Source organism: Nicotiana tabacum, chromosome 9, assembly GCF_000715075.1.
Source record: "Nicotiana tabacum cultivar K326 chromosome 9, ASM71507v2, whole genome shotgun sequence".
NCBI classification, from domain to species: Eukaryota; Viridiplantae; Streptophyta; class Magnoliopsida; order Solanales; family Solanaceae; genus Nicotiana; species Nicotiana tabacum.
The window spans coordinates 106,620,777-106,632,758 of NC_134088.1; positions in this window are offsets into that span (position 1 = coordinate 106,620,777).

Consider the following 11,982-nt stretch of genomic DNA (forward strand, 5'->3'; position numbering starts at 1 on the left):
TCCATAGCAGTAAAAAAATGCTTGAAAAAGGCGATAATATTTCTTTTCCCATTGAAATTCAATCGGGAGAATTGAAATTATTTGAAGAAACTCCACATGCAATATATGAATCGGCTTCCAAAATGGATAATAATGTTAGATTTGTGAAAATACGATCTCAAAATTCTAAAGTTCGAGCATCCAAAAAGGATGATGGCATTAATGTTAGTAGGAAAAAATAGTAAAATGGAGCATTTCTTTTGTACAAGATAATACATCTTTACCATTTATTTGTTAGATGAAGTGTTTCATCTTTTTTGTTTTTCTCTTACATTAATCAAAAGAAAAGTTAAAATAAGGTAAAAATATTTTAATTTGGGATATAATATCTAAACTACAGAAATATTAGAATATACTATTCAAGCAAATACACCACAATATTTAAATCAAATATGCCATATTATTATAATTTGGAATACAATATTCAAATCAAACATACCAAAATATTTTAGTGTGCGATATAATATCCAAACCAAACATACCAAATTATAATTGATTAATGAAGAATATAGTATTCAAACCAAACATACCAAAATATTCTAATAAAGAATACAATATTCAAAACCAAACATATAGCAATATTCTAATTGGGAATATAGTATTCAAATTAAACCATAATATTCTAATTTGAAATATAGTATTCAAACCAAATATACCACAATATTATAATCTGAAATACAATATTCAAATCAAACACTTTTATTTATATTTATTGTGTATATATTATTTTACTTTGAATATTAATATTCTTTAATAGTATACAATGATTAGTTTACTGTAATTTTTTTATTGTATAGAGGAAGATAAACTTCTATAACGACAAAGGTTCCCATAGTAAAAAAGATTGTTTAATAGATAATATTTTTTGATTCCTTAATTTTGGTCCAAGTTTGAAACGGATGGAATAAGATTTTGAGTAAATTTGCTTTGTGTATATAGCTTCCTTTAATTTAGGGGACATATTTATTAGGTAGTTATTGTCCTTTTACTAAATAGATATGTGGGGTAATTAATTAATGTGTACTACAAGTAATTTTATAATTGAAGTATAGCGTGTTAAGACTTTTTTAAAGGGGATATACAGTGTAACTTCCCCGTAACTAAATTCATCAGATGTTTGTCATGGGTCAAGTTTGCAGTCATGTTCGCTCCTTATGCTTTGGTCATCAGACTTTAGTTGTCATTTATTAAGCGGGACTTAGGTTCTTTTGGTTGGTCAAATTTAAGTGTTAGCGACATGGGCTTTAGAGCAAGGATTAAGTTATTTTCGTGTGACCTATAAATTATAAGTTCGAGCTGTGGACTCAACCACGACTGTCTACATCACACCCCTCAGGGCACAACCTTTCTTCGAATTCTGCATGAACAAGGAATACTTCGTACGTCGGACTGTCTTTTTTAATTTTTTAGTGTTAGTATTCAATTATTTCTCTACCCATTTCAATCAAAAATAAAGAAGAAAAAAGGTGAGCTTTATCATTCAATTTTGTATAACAATATAAGGCAATACTATGAGCGTTAAATCGCAAGTTAGAAAATTTCCATATAAAAGCAAAGCTTCCCGCAGAGGTAATAATAATAGAGGACAAAAGATGGAAGTGCATGCTTTGGTAGTATTAGGTGGGTTTTTCTGATGCTTTAAATGGAAAAGTTTCCACTTATAATAGAAAAATTAATCCATGTATAGAAACTCGACGATAAGAACTTAAAAGAGCATAGTATTAGGTGAGTTTTTCTGATTAATGTATTGCCTATTAATAGTAATCACGTACAAATATCTCACAACTTCTTTTGAAGTCAAATACCAGGTCTATATCAAAATCAATTTCACCCACTTTATCTACTTGTAACATGAAACTTAAAAATTTCTTTTTTGTCACTAGAACAGTTAAGTCACAATTTTTTTTATCTTAATCATATTAAAGTAATTGAGTTTTACCCTTTCTATCAGTAAACATACTAATTTTGCCCTTTATAACCATAAAATTTACCCAAGAATGTGATTATATATATATATATATATATATATATATATATATATATATATATATATATATATATATATATATATATATATATATATATATATATATTGGGTGCATTGTAGTAACTTTACCATTATAGTGTTTTAGTTAAGTTAATGTTACAAAAGTTATTTTGTAACTTTATTTTAAAGTAGTCAATTAAATTGAGTTTCTTTAATGCGACAAAAAGTAATTTTATGACTTTATTTTTATAGTAAGTAAAATGTGTTTTCACAGATTGACATCTGATCCAAACTAGTAGTAAGCAATCCGCCAAAAAGTAACCGAAATATCCCTTGAGGAATCGGGCAAAAACGTGAAAAATGTACATACATACTTTTAAAAAGGGTAAAGCCAAACATAAAAATTGGTGCTATTTACTTGTTAATATGATGACATGCTATAATTAAGTAATGATTTTAAGTCGGTTCGCTTGGACTACGCTGAAGTTCAATGAACAGATATCTTGGACTCGAATTAGAAATCTTTGGTTAAGAATAAAGGAGTATTTATTATTTCACCACGACCAAGGGCAGACCCACATGGTGTCAAGAGGTTCAGTTGAACCCGCTTCGTTAAAAATTTATACCGTGTATTATATACGGTCAAAATCGATTCGAGTCAGTCGTACGGACTGATCAAGACGATAATGTTTCGATCAAAGGATATCTGCATGACAAGCTCGGTCAAGATTCGAAGTAAGGGCGGTTAACTTCGAGCTCTAAGACCGATCAAATGACAAGCTCGATATTATTATCGAGCCCATACCCAAATCGAACTACGAGACAAAGCGGAGATTATCGAAGATGCATGGACCAACCAACATTCACCCTGAATACCGAGACCCCAAGTCAGAATCAAGCTCGGACCAAGGCCGGGGGCTCGATCCAACACCGAGCTCGAGCCAGTATCGAGCTTGCAGATTAAGGCCGTTGCAACCGCACTATGTGAGAGAATCTTGGCGAAAATCGAGTAAAAGATAATATATCATGGGCTCTCCACTACGTATTTTTTATTGTATATAAAGTAGGATCCCTCTCCTATAAGAGGGATGTCAACAAAAGATCAGGGAGAGGAAAAAAGAGGGAATCCCTAGTGTTTATTTTACTCATTCTTTTTGCTCACTATTTTCATTCTCATAGCTAAAGAATACACATATTTTTATTTCTCTACACGATTTATATCAAATTGTATCGCATATCCTTAGAACCATATACAAATCTAACGTTATCCGATTTTTCGGGTAAACATGTATATAGATAAATTATATTTAAAACGGAGAAGATGAGTATATAAATAATATTTGAACCCACTTAAACCAAGTGAAATCCCTGTTGAGATAACCGGATTCGAATCCATACGATGCATATTGCCATTTTTATTTTGTTTGCATTTGGAACGGCGTGTGTGCAAATTAACCATACGGTACAGTACGCGAAGACAAATTGTATTTCAAATCCACCAAGTTTCCCCTTCTAAATTCCTAGTCATTTTTCTGTTTCACTTTATTTTCTTTGCTTGAATACAATAAAAACTATTCCATAGTTTAATCGGCTTCAAAAACAAAACAAAAAAAAATTATCTACAAAGTGAATTTTGGTTCCTTCTTTCTTAAATTTTGATAAAACATGCGAGTATATTTATTGAAATCATTTATTATCTGTTAGTTTAATAATTTAATTATTAATGCCTAATTATTTTATACTAAATTTTTTGCTTTGGTGTATAGCTCTTTTTTCACTAGTTATTGATTTAGCATTTAGAAATCTTTTTAATTCTCTTTTTTCGGCAAGTAACAGCTTCTTAGTAATAACAAAATATTTAAATATCTTAGGGTTAATAAACTTTTGTTAAATTAAATAGAAAGTAGATAAAGTTGTTGGACCTTTTTTAAAATATTTTAAACTTTGTTAAAATCTTAGAGTGCCAACTTTAAAATGTTGAGATTGCATTAAGCACAAAAAGAAGAAAAAAAGTTATAACACTTATACTATTAACTACAGTCATTATTTATTTAATCCGCTTGTATAAAATTTTGGGATCCGTCACTAACCACGACTCTGGTTGGTAAATCATATGACGTTGATTTGAAGAAAGAATGTTGTAATTTGTAATATATCATAATGCAAAAAGGCAACAATTGTTTATGAATTGCTTAGTTTTCATTAGAGGCCATTCTTTGTTTTTCGCCCGTGCAATGTGTATGTAAAATTAATATTTAGTGATAAAGTGGCAGCAACGGGGAAATAATAACACAAAACCCTCCTTTGGATACTCAGACATGAAATCTCATAGCTCAAACTGCAACCAGGATGATTTCAGGCTACAGAATTCATCGAATTATGATTTCTATGGTTTCTTATATTAAAAAGAATATATCAGTACTAGTACCTTATATTATCTCTCTTTTTCTTTTTCTTTTTCTTTTTCATCAAGCTGATATGCATAATATATATAGGCTTCTTCCTCATACATTTTCTCTGTAATTTCTTTTCTATGCCAAATAAATCGAATGATTAATTTAAATAATCGTCTATCCAACCGTTTAAATTAAAAATTATTGGCACATATTTAATATATGTATATCATCTAGAAAAAATAAAAAATGAATTTGGCCTCCTATTTGTTTAAAGATCTCCAAAGCAAGCACATGAAAGTTTTATTCAAATCCAAGGTAGAAATGATAACATGTAGCTACTCTAAAGAGCTACTATTTAGAATTAGTTAGTGTTCTGAATTTTAATTTTTCAGTTTAATTTGTCGAGACACAAATGTATTAAATTATCATAAAATTTAAAAATTTTAATTTTAAATTTTAGGATAAAATAAGTACTTATTAATCCCTAAATAACAACCCAAAAATGGCCATTTGTGTACTTCCACACAAATCTAGGATTCAATGACTGGGTTAGCCCATATCTGTGGTTCGACCCAGGTTCAGTCCATCTACCTGTTGCCCTCTTCCAAGAGACGACAAATACAAAAATCTTCCACTATCGTTTTCTTTTCTCAACAAATGAAAAGCACAAACGTCACTGGTCAAATTATAGCCTTCCAAATAGTTTAATAATTATCACCTCCAAAGACATGACCCCACTCTCTAGTCAATTTGAGGATCATTAATACATCGTATATTGTACAATAATGTAAAACAAATTTTCTGAAATTGTTATAAATATATTATATTATGCATGTTCATTTAGCACTCCGTTATAAATAATCTTTCTGAATAAGTTTATCCATATTGAACTCCGCCGTAAATATGTTTATATATTTAGTACTCTATTGGAAATAAAGCTCCTAGAGAAGCTTATCAGTTTGGTACTCTGTTGTGGATAAATATTACTCTTATAGAAGATTATCTATAACTTGTACAATAACAGCTTACAAGAAACTTACACGACAGCTTGCAATAACTGGTACAATAACAACTTACAAGAAGCTTACACAGCAGCTTGCAGTAGGAGCTTACAAGCAGCTTATACAGCAGCTTGCAGTAGCAGCTTACACAACAACTTCCTTTCTTCTATAAATAGAAGAGATTTTAGTTCATTATGTACATGAGTTTGAAGTTGAATAATATATCAATCTCTCTATACTTGCCTTCGGTTTATTTACTTTATAACACGTTATCAGCACGAGACTCTGCCATTTTGAACACTTACTTCGAATTTAATTTCTATTTCAGTGTTCATCTCCGTTGTAAGGCGACGCTATTATCTCCGTGGTTAGATCTTATTCATTCTAAGCATCATAAGGCAGATTGTATCCGTAAGGTGGTGAGTTTTTCTTCTTGGCAGTAGTGATGTAGATATCACTTACATCTGGAGTGGCCAAATTTGCATAAATTAATTTGAGCCTTTTTCTTATATTTTAATATATTTATCATCGCTTGCTTGGTTATATGTTACGTATAGAGTACCTATTTTGGTATTTGTTTTAATCTTAATTATCTTAATAAAGGACTACAAAGTGACTAACATTGTTAGATCCGCTTAAACTCTAGCAGAGTTTGCAAGAAATATACAACCACCAGAAGTGGTTATATTTCGTATATCTCATTGTAACTATATTTTGTTAACCACTAGAAATGGTATACGCCTATGACCACCAGAAGTGATAATTTAGGCTTTCTATGGTTACAACTGAAGATAAGCTAGAGAAATATTCTCTATATTACATGCACGCCTCGATTTGCTCCTGAAGTAGTAAAAATTTTAAAAGAGGTTAAAGCATCACAATTTGATATGATTAATGCGCGTTTAGATAATTATATTCGATTTCCTAAAGGATGAGAATTTTTGATAAATATTAATTCATTCCCCGAAGTGAATGTGACAATATTAATAAAGCTCGTAAATATGAACGCGCTCTTGATGTAAATATATTACAATTCACCTCTAGAAGAGGTAAGATTGAGAGAATATATACTCAATATTTCGTATTTTAAATTTGCTCTTGAAGAAGTAACACAATTGCAATTCCCTCCTGAAGTAGGAAAATATTATGAAGAGGTGTTTTATTTTGATTAAACAATTATTTTATATTATTTATTTGATTATGATTTTCTCTCATGATACCAGAAGTGTCTAAGCAATATTTGATAGTACAAAATGTATCAACAACTCCTGAAGAGATAACTGTTTTTCCAGAATACACATTACACCAGTAGTGTCTGATAAATATTAGATTATGCATAATAAATGAAGGCTCTCGAATAGCTTATATACAAATATGTCATTCATATTATATGATTATAGTCAAAACATATGTTGTAGTAAATCTGAAGTTTACTAATGCAAATGGCTATCATATTGAAACTACAAATGACCGGAAGATTGAAAATCTTCATGTTTTCACAATCATAGGAGGTAAAATAATATGAATGTGAGAAGTGACCCGCCTTATTCTTCAATTTGTACTATATCGTGTATCACAGTAAACCAGAAGTTTACTAGTGCAAAAGCAGTCACATTAAATCAGAAGTTTTACTGAAGCAAAAGTAGCTACAGTAAATCAGAAATTCGCTGATACAAAAGTAACCCCAGTAAATCAGAAGTTTACTAATACAAAAGTTTATGCCATAGTAAACTAGAAGCTTACTAAGAGATATCACATGCCATGATAAACTTGAAGTTTTCATTTGCCATTTTTAAATGAGCTATTTAAGAATTCAGATGAGCATATACTGAAGAACTAAAAGATTCTTCAAGAATTATTTTGTATTGCTTGTTCTCATAATAAATTGATTATACCAGCTAAAGTTGGGACTAAAACCCCTGAATTATGAAATATATAAAAGGTGAATATGGGTACATTCACCTATCATGTGAACCACTTATAGATGCATATATGAGATGGTTACATGTGTGTTTATTGTCAACCTGCAGTTTAGCATTTGAAATTACTTTTCTCAATTAAGAGCATAATTTTCAGATTATGAAATCAAGATAGTTCATCTTGATGATGTTGGTTTATGTCCAAGCAAGTTTAGCATTAAATACCTCCTATTAATGGCTAAACTATTGCTTATAAGAACAAAGTTTTATGTGTTGGTCTAAGATGTTCTAAATTGCATACAACAACACTTGTATGCATCAGACCAACAATATATGATAAGTTCTCCCCTCACAATTGGTTTAAGATCAGAAATCAAATATTTTTACTATCTAATAACTTTTGATGTGTGGTATATGATTAATTTCTCTACCATAATGCACAAAAATATATTTCACAAAGAAGATTAGGGATATATGTTAGTTTTTCTAATATTTGAGGGATGAAATAAACAGCTGGAAAATATGATATATGAATCAAATTATTATTAATATGATCCTCACTTAAAAGATAATTCAAGTCAAATGCCAGAAGCATTCGCTGATCCAAAATTAAATATCATATTTCAGCTGTAAATGCTCCTATTAAAATTAAAGTCCTCGAAGGATAAAGTTTACTGCACACATGAAGCGTAGTAAACCGATCGGTTCCAAAGGTAACAATCCTTGAAAATTGATAGGAGCAAATGATCAAGATGATCATAATGAGGAGGAAATGAGCTCTAGAAGAGTCCACAACATAACATTTCATGAAACTACAGATGAAGTTCAGGTACTTGAAAATAAAAAAAGTGATGAGATCTCAACAAGTTATGTCGCTTAGGAACCGATACAAAATGATTGTCGACGATATATTTAATCCAATATAGTGCAAGATATTATAAAAGATTGTGAGGATCGGACCTGTAGTCTAGACACTTGAAGATGTCGTGCCATTTAAATGCAAGCTTATATGACTCATTTGATTAAATCTATATGAAGATTCCTGAAGGATTTAAAATGCTTGAAGCATATAATTCAAAGTCTCGAGAAATGTACTCGATCAAATAACAAAGATCTTTGTACGGTTTAAATCAATCTGGGCACATGTCATATAATCGCCTCAGTGAATATCTGCTGAAAGAAGGTTACATAAATGATGTTATTTATCCATGTATTTTTATAAAGAAAATGTCATCAGAATTTGTTATACTTGTTGTATATGCTGATGACATAAATCTTGTTGGAACTCGAGAAGAGATCCAAAAGGAAATTAAATATCTTAAGAAAGAATTTGAGATGAAAGATCTTGGAAAAATAAAAATTTGTCTTGGTCTGCAAATTGAATATTTAGCAGACAAGATCTTTATCCATCAATCTGCCTATACAGAAAGGGTCTTTAAACACTTTTACATGGACAAAGTGCACCCATTAAATACACCAATGGGTGTTCGATCACTTGAAGTGAATAAGGATCTATTGCGACCTCCAGAAGAGGGTGAGGAACTCCTTGGTCTTGAATACTCTATCTCAGTACAATTAGTGTACTTATGTATCTTGCTAATGCTAACAAAGGTGGTACAGATCGTATTGGTTATGCAGATGCAGTTTATTTATCCAATCCCCATAAAGCTCGATCTCAAATCGGGTATGTGTTTATATGTGGAGGTAATGTCATATCATGGCGCTCCACAAAGTAATATATTTTTGCCACTTCTTCAAATCATGCTGATATAATAGCTATTCATGAAGCAAGTAGGGAATGCGTATGGTTGAGATCAGTAATTTATTTTATTCAAGAAAAATGTGGGTTGGAATATGATAAAAAAAAAAACCACAATATTATACGAAGACAATGCTGCATGTATAGCCAATTAAAGGGAGGATTCATAAAAGGAGATAGACCCAACCCATATTTTACCAAAGTTATTCTTCACACATGATCTTGAGAAAAATAGTAATATTGTTGTGCAACAAATCCGTTCAAGTGACAATCTATCAGATTTATTCACTAAATCTTTACCAACTTCAACTTTTGAGAAGATAATATACAAGATTAGAATGCAGAGACTCAATATTTGAAATAAAGTTTTCATCAAGGGAAGTATAATACGCGGTGTACTCTTTTTCCCACAGGGTTTTCCTTATAAGGTTTTTAATGAGGTAGCTAGCAATACGTATTACTAGATATGTGTACTTTTTTCCTTCACTAGAATTTTTTCCACGGGGTTTTTCCTAGTAAGGTCTTAATGGGGCACAATATCTTTTAATGAACATCTAAGGGAGAGTGTTATAAATATATTATATTATGGATGTCCATTTAGTACTCCATTGTAAATAAACTTCCTGAAGAAGTTTATCCATATTGAACTCCGTCGTAAATATGTTTATATATTTAGTACTCTATTGGAAATAAGCATCCTGAAGAAACTTATCATTTCGGCACTCCGTTGTGGATAAATATTACTCTTGCAGAAGATTAACTATAACTGGTACAATAACAACTTATAAGAAGCTTACACAACAACTTGCAGTAGCAGCTTGCAAGCAGCTTACACAGCAGCTTGCAATAGCAGCTTACACAGCAGCTTGCAGTAGCAGCTTACACAACAACTTCCTTTATTCTATAAATAGGAGAGATTTCACTTCATTATGTACATGAGTTTGAAGTTGAATAATATATCAATATCTCTCTATACTTGTCTTCGGTTTATTTACTTTACAGTTTTTATTTTATAACATAAACGATTTAATTGTATTAGTAAAATATTTTATACTGTTTGGTGAGCATTAACATTCACTCAACAATATGTACCGGTCTTACTTTCTACTCTCTCTCTCTCTCAAAAAAAAAACTCTACAAACATAAGCGGATTTAAAATATAAATTTGATGAGTTTTGAGACGAATTTAAAATTAAATATTATATATTCGAATTTAAATTCTAGCACACCTTATTTGACTTATTGGGTTTTAAATCTATTATTTTAATAAACTTTTAATTATATATAGAGACCCGAGCTATAACTTCTAGTTTATTGAATCCTTAACTAAAGCACTATATTCGGCTATGAATAATTTCAATATTTTATGTTATGAGCAATAAACTCATTGTATTTTGAATTTGCAGTTTAGTTTTATGTTTGTTAAAATTTTAATAATCTTTTATTATATATTATATTAAGTGTAAAAAATGGAGTATTAAATTTAGTTGAGCTGTACATTCCATCCGCCTATGTGTAAAACAGTAGTACAAGTCTTCCTTTTACTTTTTTCCGGTGCGGTGCAGAGGTACTTCTAAAATAATCATTGAACCCATAGTTATTGAGTTTATAATTAAATTTTTTTATATATTTAATAAAATTTTTGATAAAAATATAAAATCTAAATAAAAACTACTGAATTAATCTGAAATTATATTTACTTCTCTAGCTCTTTAGTCTGTTTGGCCAAGTTTCTCTAAGCTGAAAAGTATTTATTTTTTAAAGTTGAAGTGTTTGGCTAAACTTTTAGAAGAAAAAAAGTACTTTTGAGGAGAAACATAAACCGTTTTGGAGAAGCAGAAAAAATTAGTAATTTCTTTTCGAAAACACTTTTGAGAAAAATATATTTAAAAATACTTTTTAAAATTTTAATCAAATATTTATTGCTGCTTAAAAGTACTTTTCAAATTAATTAGTCAAATATAAATTATTTTCTACCGATAATTTTTAAAAAATATTTATAAAAAAATATTTCTAAAAATAAACTAATTTTTGCTATTCTATTTGTATACTACTATTCCATTGAAATGGGGCGTCCAAAAGAAAAAACGAAAAGCAGAAACAGAAAAGGACAGAAGTAATAAACCACGTGGTTGGGCAGTCATTTCTCCACGTGGCGAGATGTGGTTAGCGGAAGCATAAAATCCCACGTGGAGGACATGGTACCTATCACATGGCTATGCTTATGTACTTTGTTGGACCATGTAAAAAAGCTCTGATAAAAAAGTTCCTTAAGCTTAGGTCCTTCCGTCCTTGATAAAGGAATAGGGACAAACAGTACTTTCCTTTTCAAATATCAAACAAATGCCCCTGTAAATACATGTTTACCCATAAATTTTGTCTATATTTTGTCAAAGTTTCAAATCTCAAATCCTAAATTTTAAAATCAGCTCAATAGCTGGTTTTGGATCAAAATATCACTATTACTTTTTTTAAAAATTATCTTAAACTTTTATATTTTATAAAAGAGCCCACAATTTATTATTTTATAACAATATTATTTCGTCTTCTCGGTCACTTAATAGTGTATCATGTAATTCATTATAAAAATGATAATTTAGTATCAAATTTATTTATGTTCAGGACTATGATTTACGATAATATAATGAATGTTATTGATAATAGTACTGTTGGGTATTTGTGATAATTTTTAGAACTTGTGGGTATAAGTCATGTTTCATGTTTTTCCAAACCAAACTTCACCCAAAACAGATGTCCAAACACATTTTCATCTTCAAATCAAACTTCACCAAAATCAAATTTTTCAGAATAAATTTAAAAATCTATGGTCAAACGCTACCTTAAATTATACTATACAATTGACAATAATATAATTTTTTGG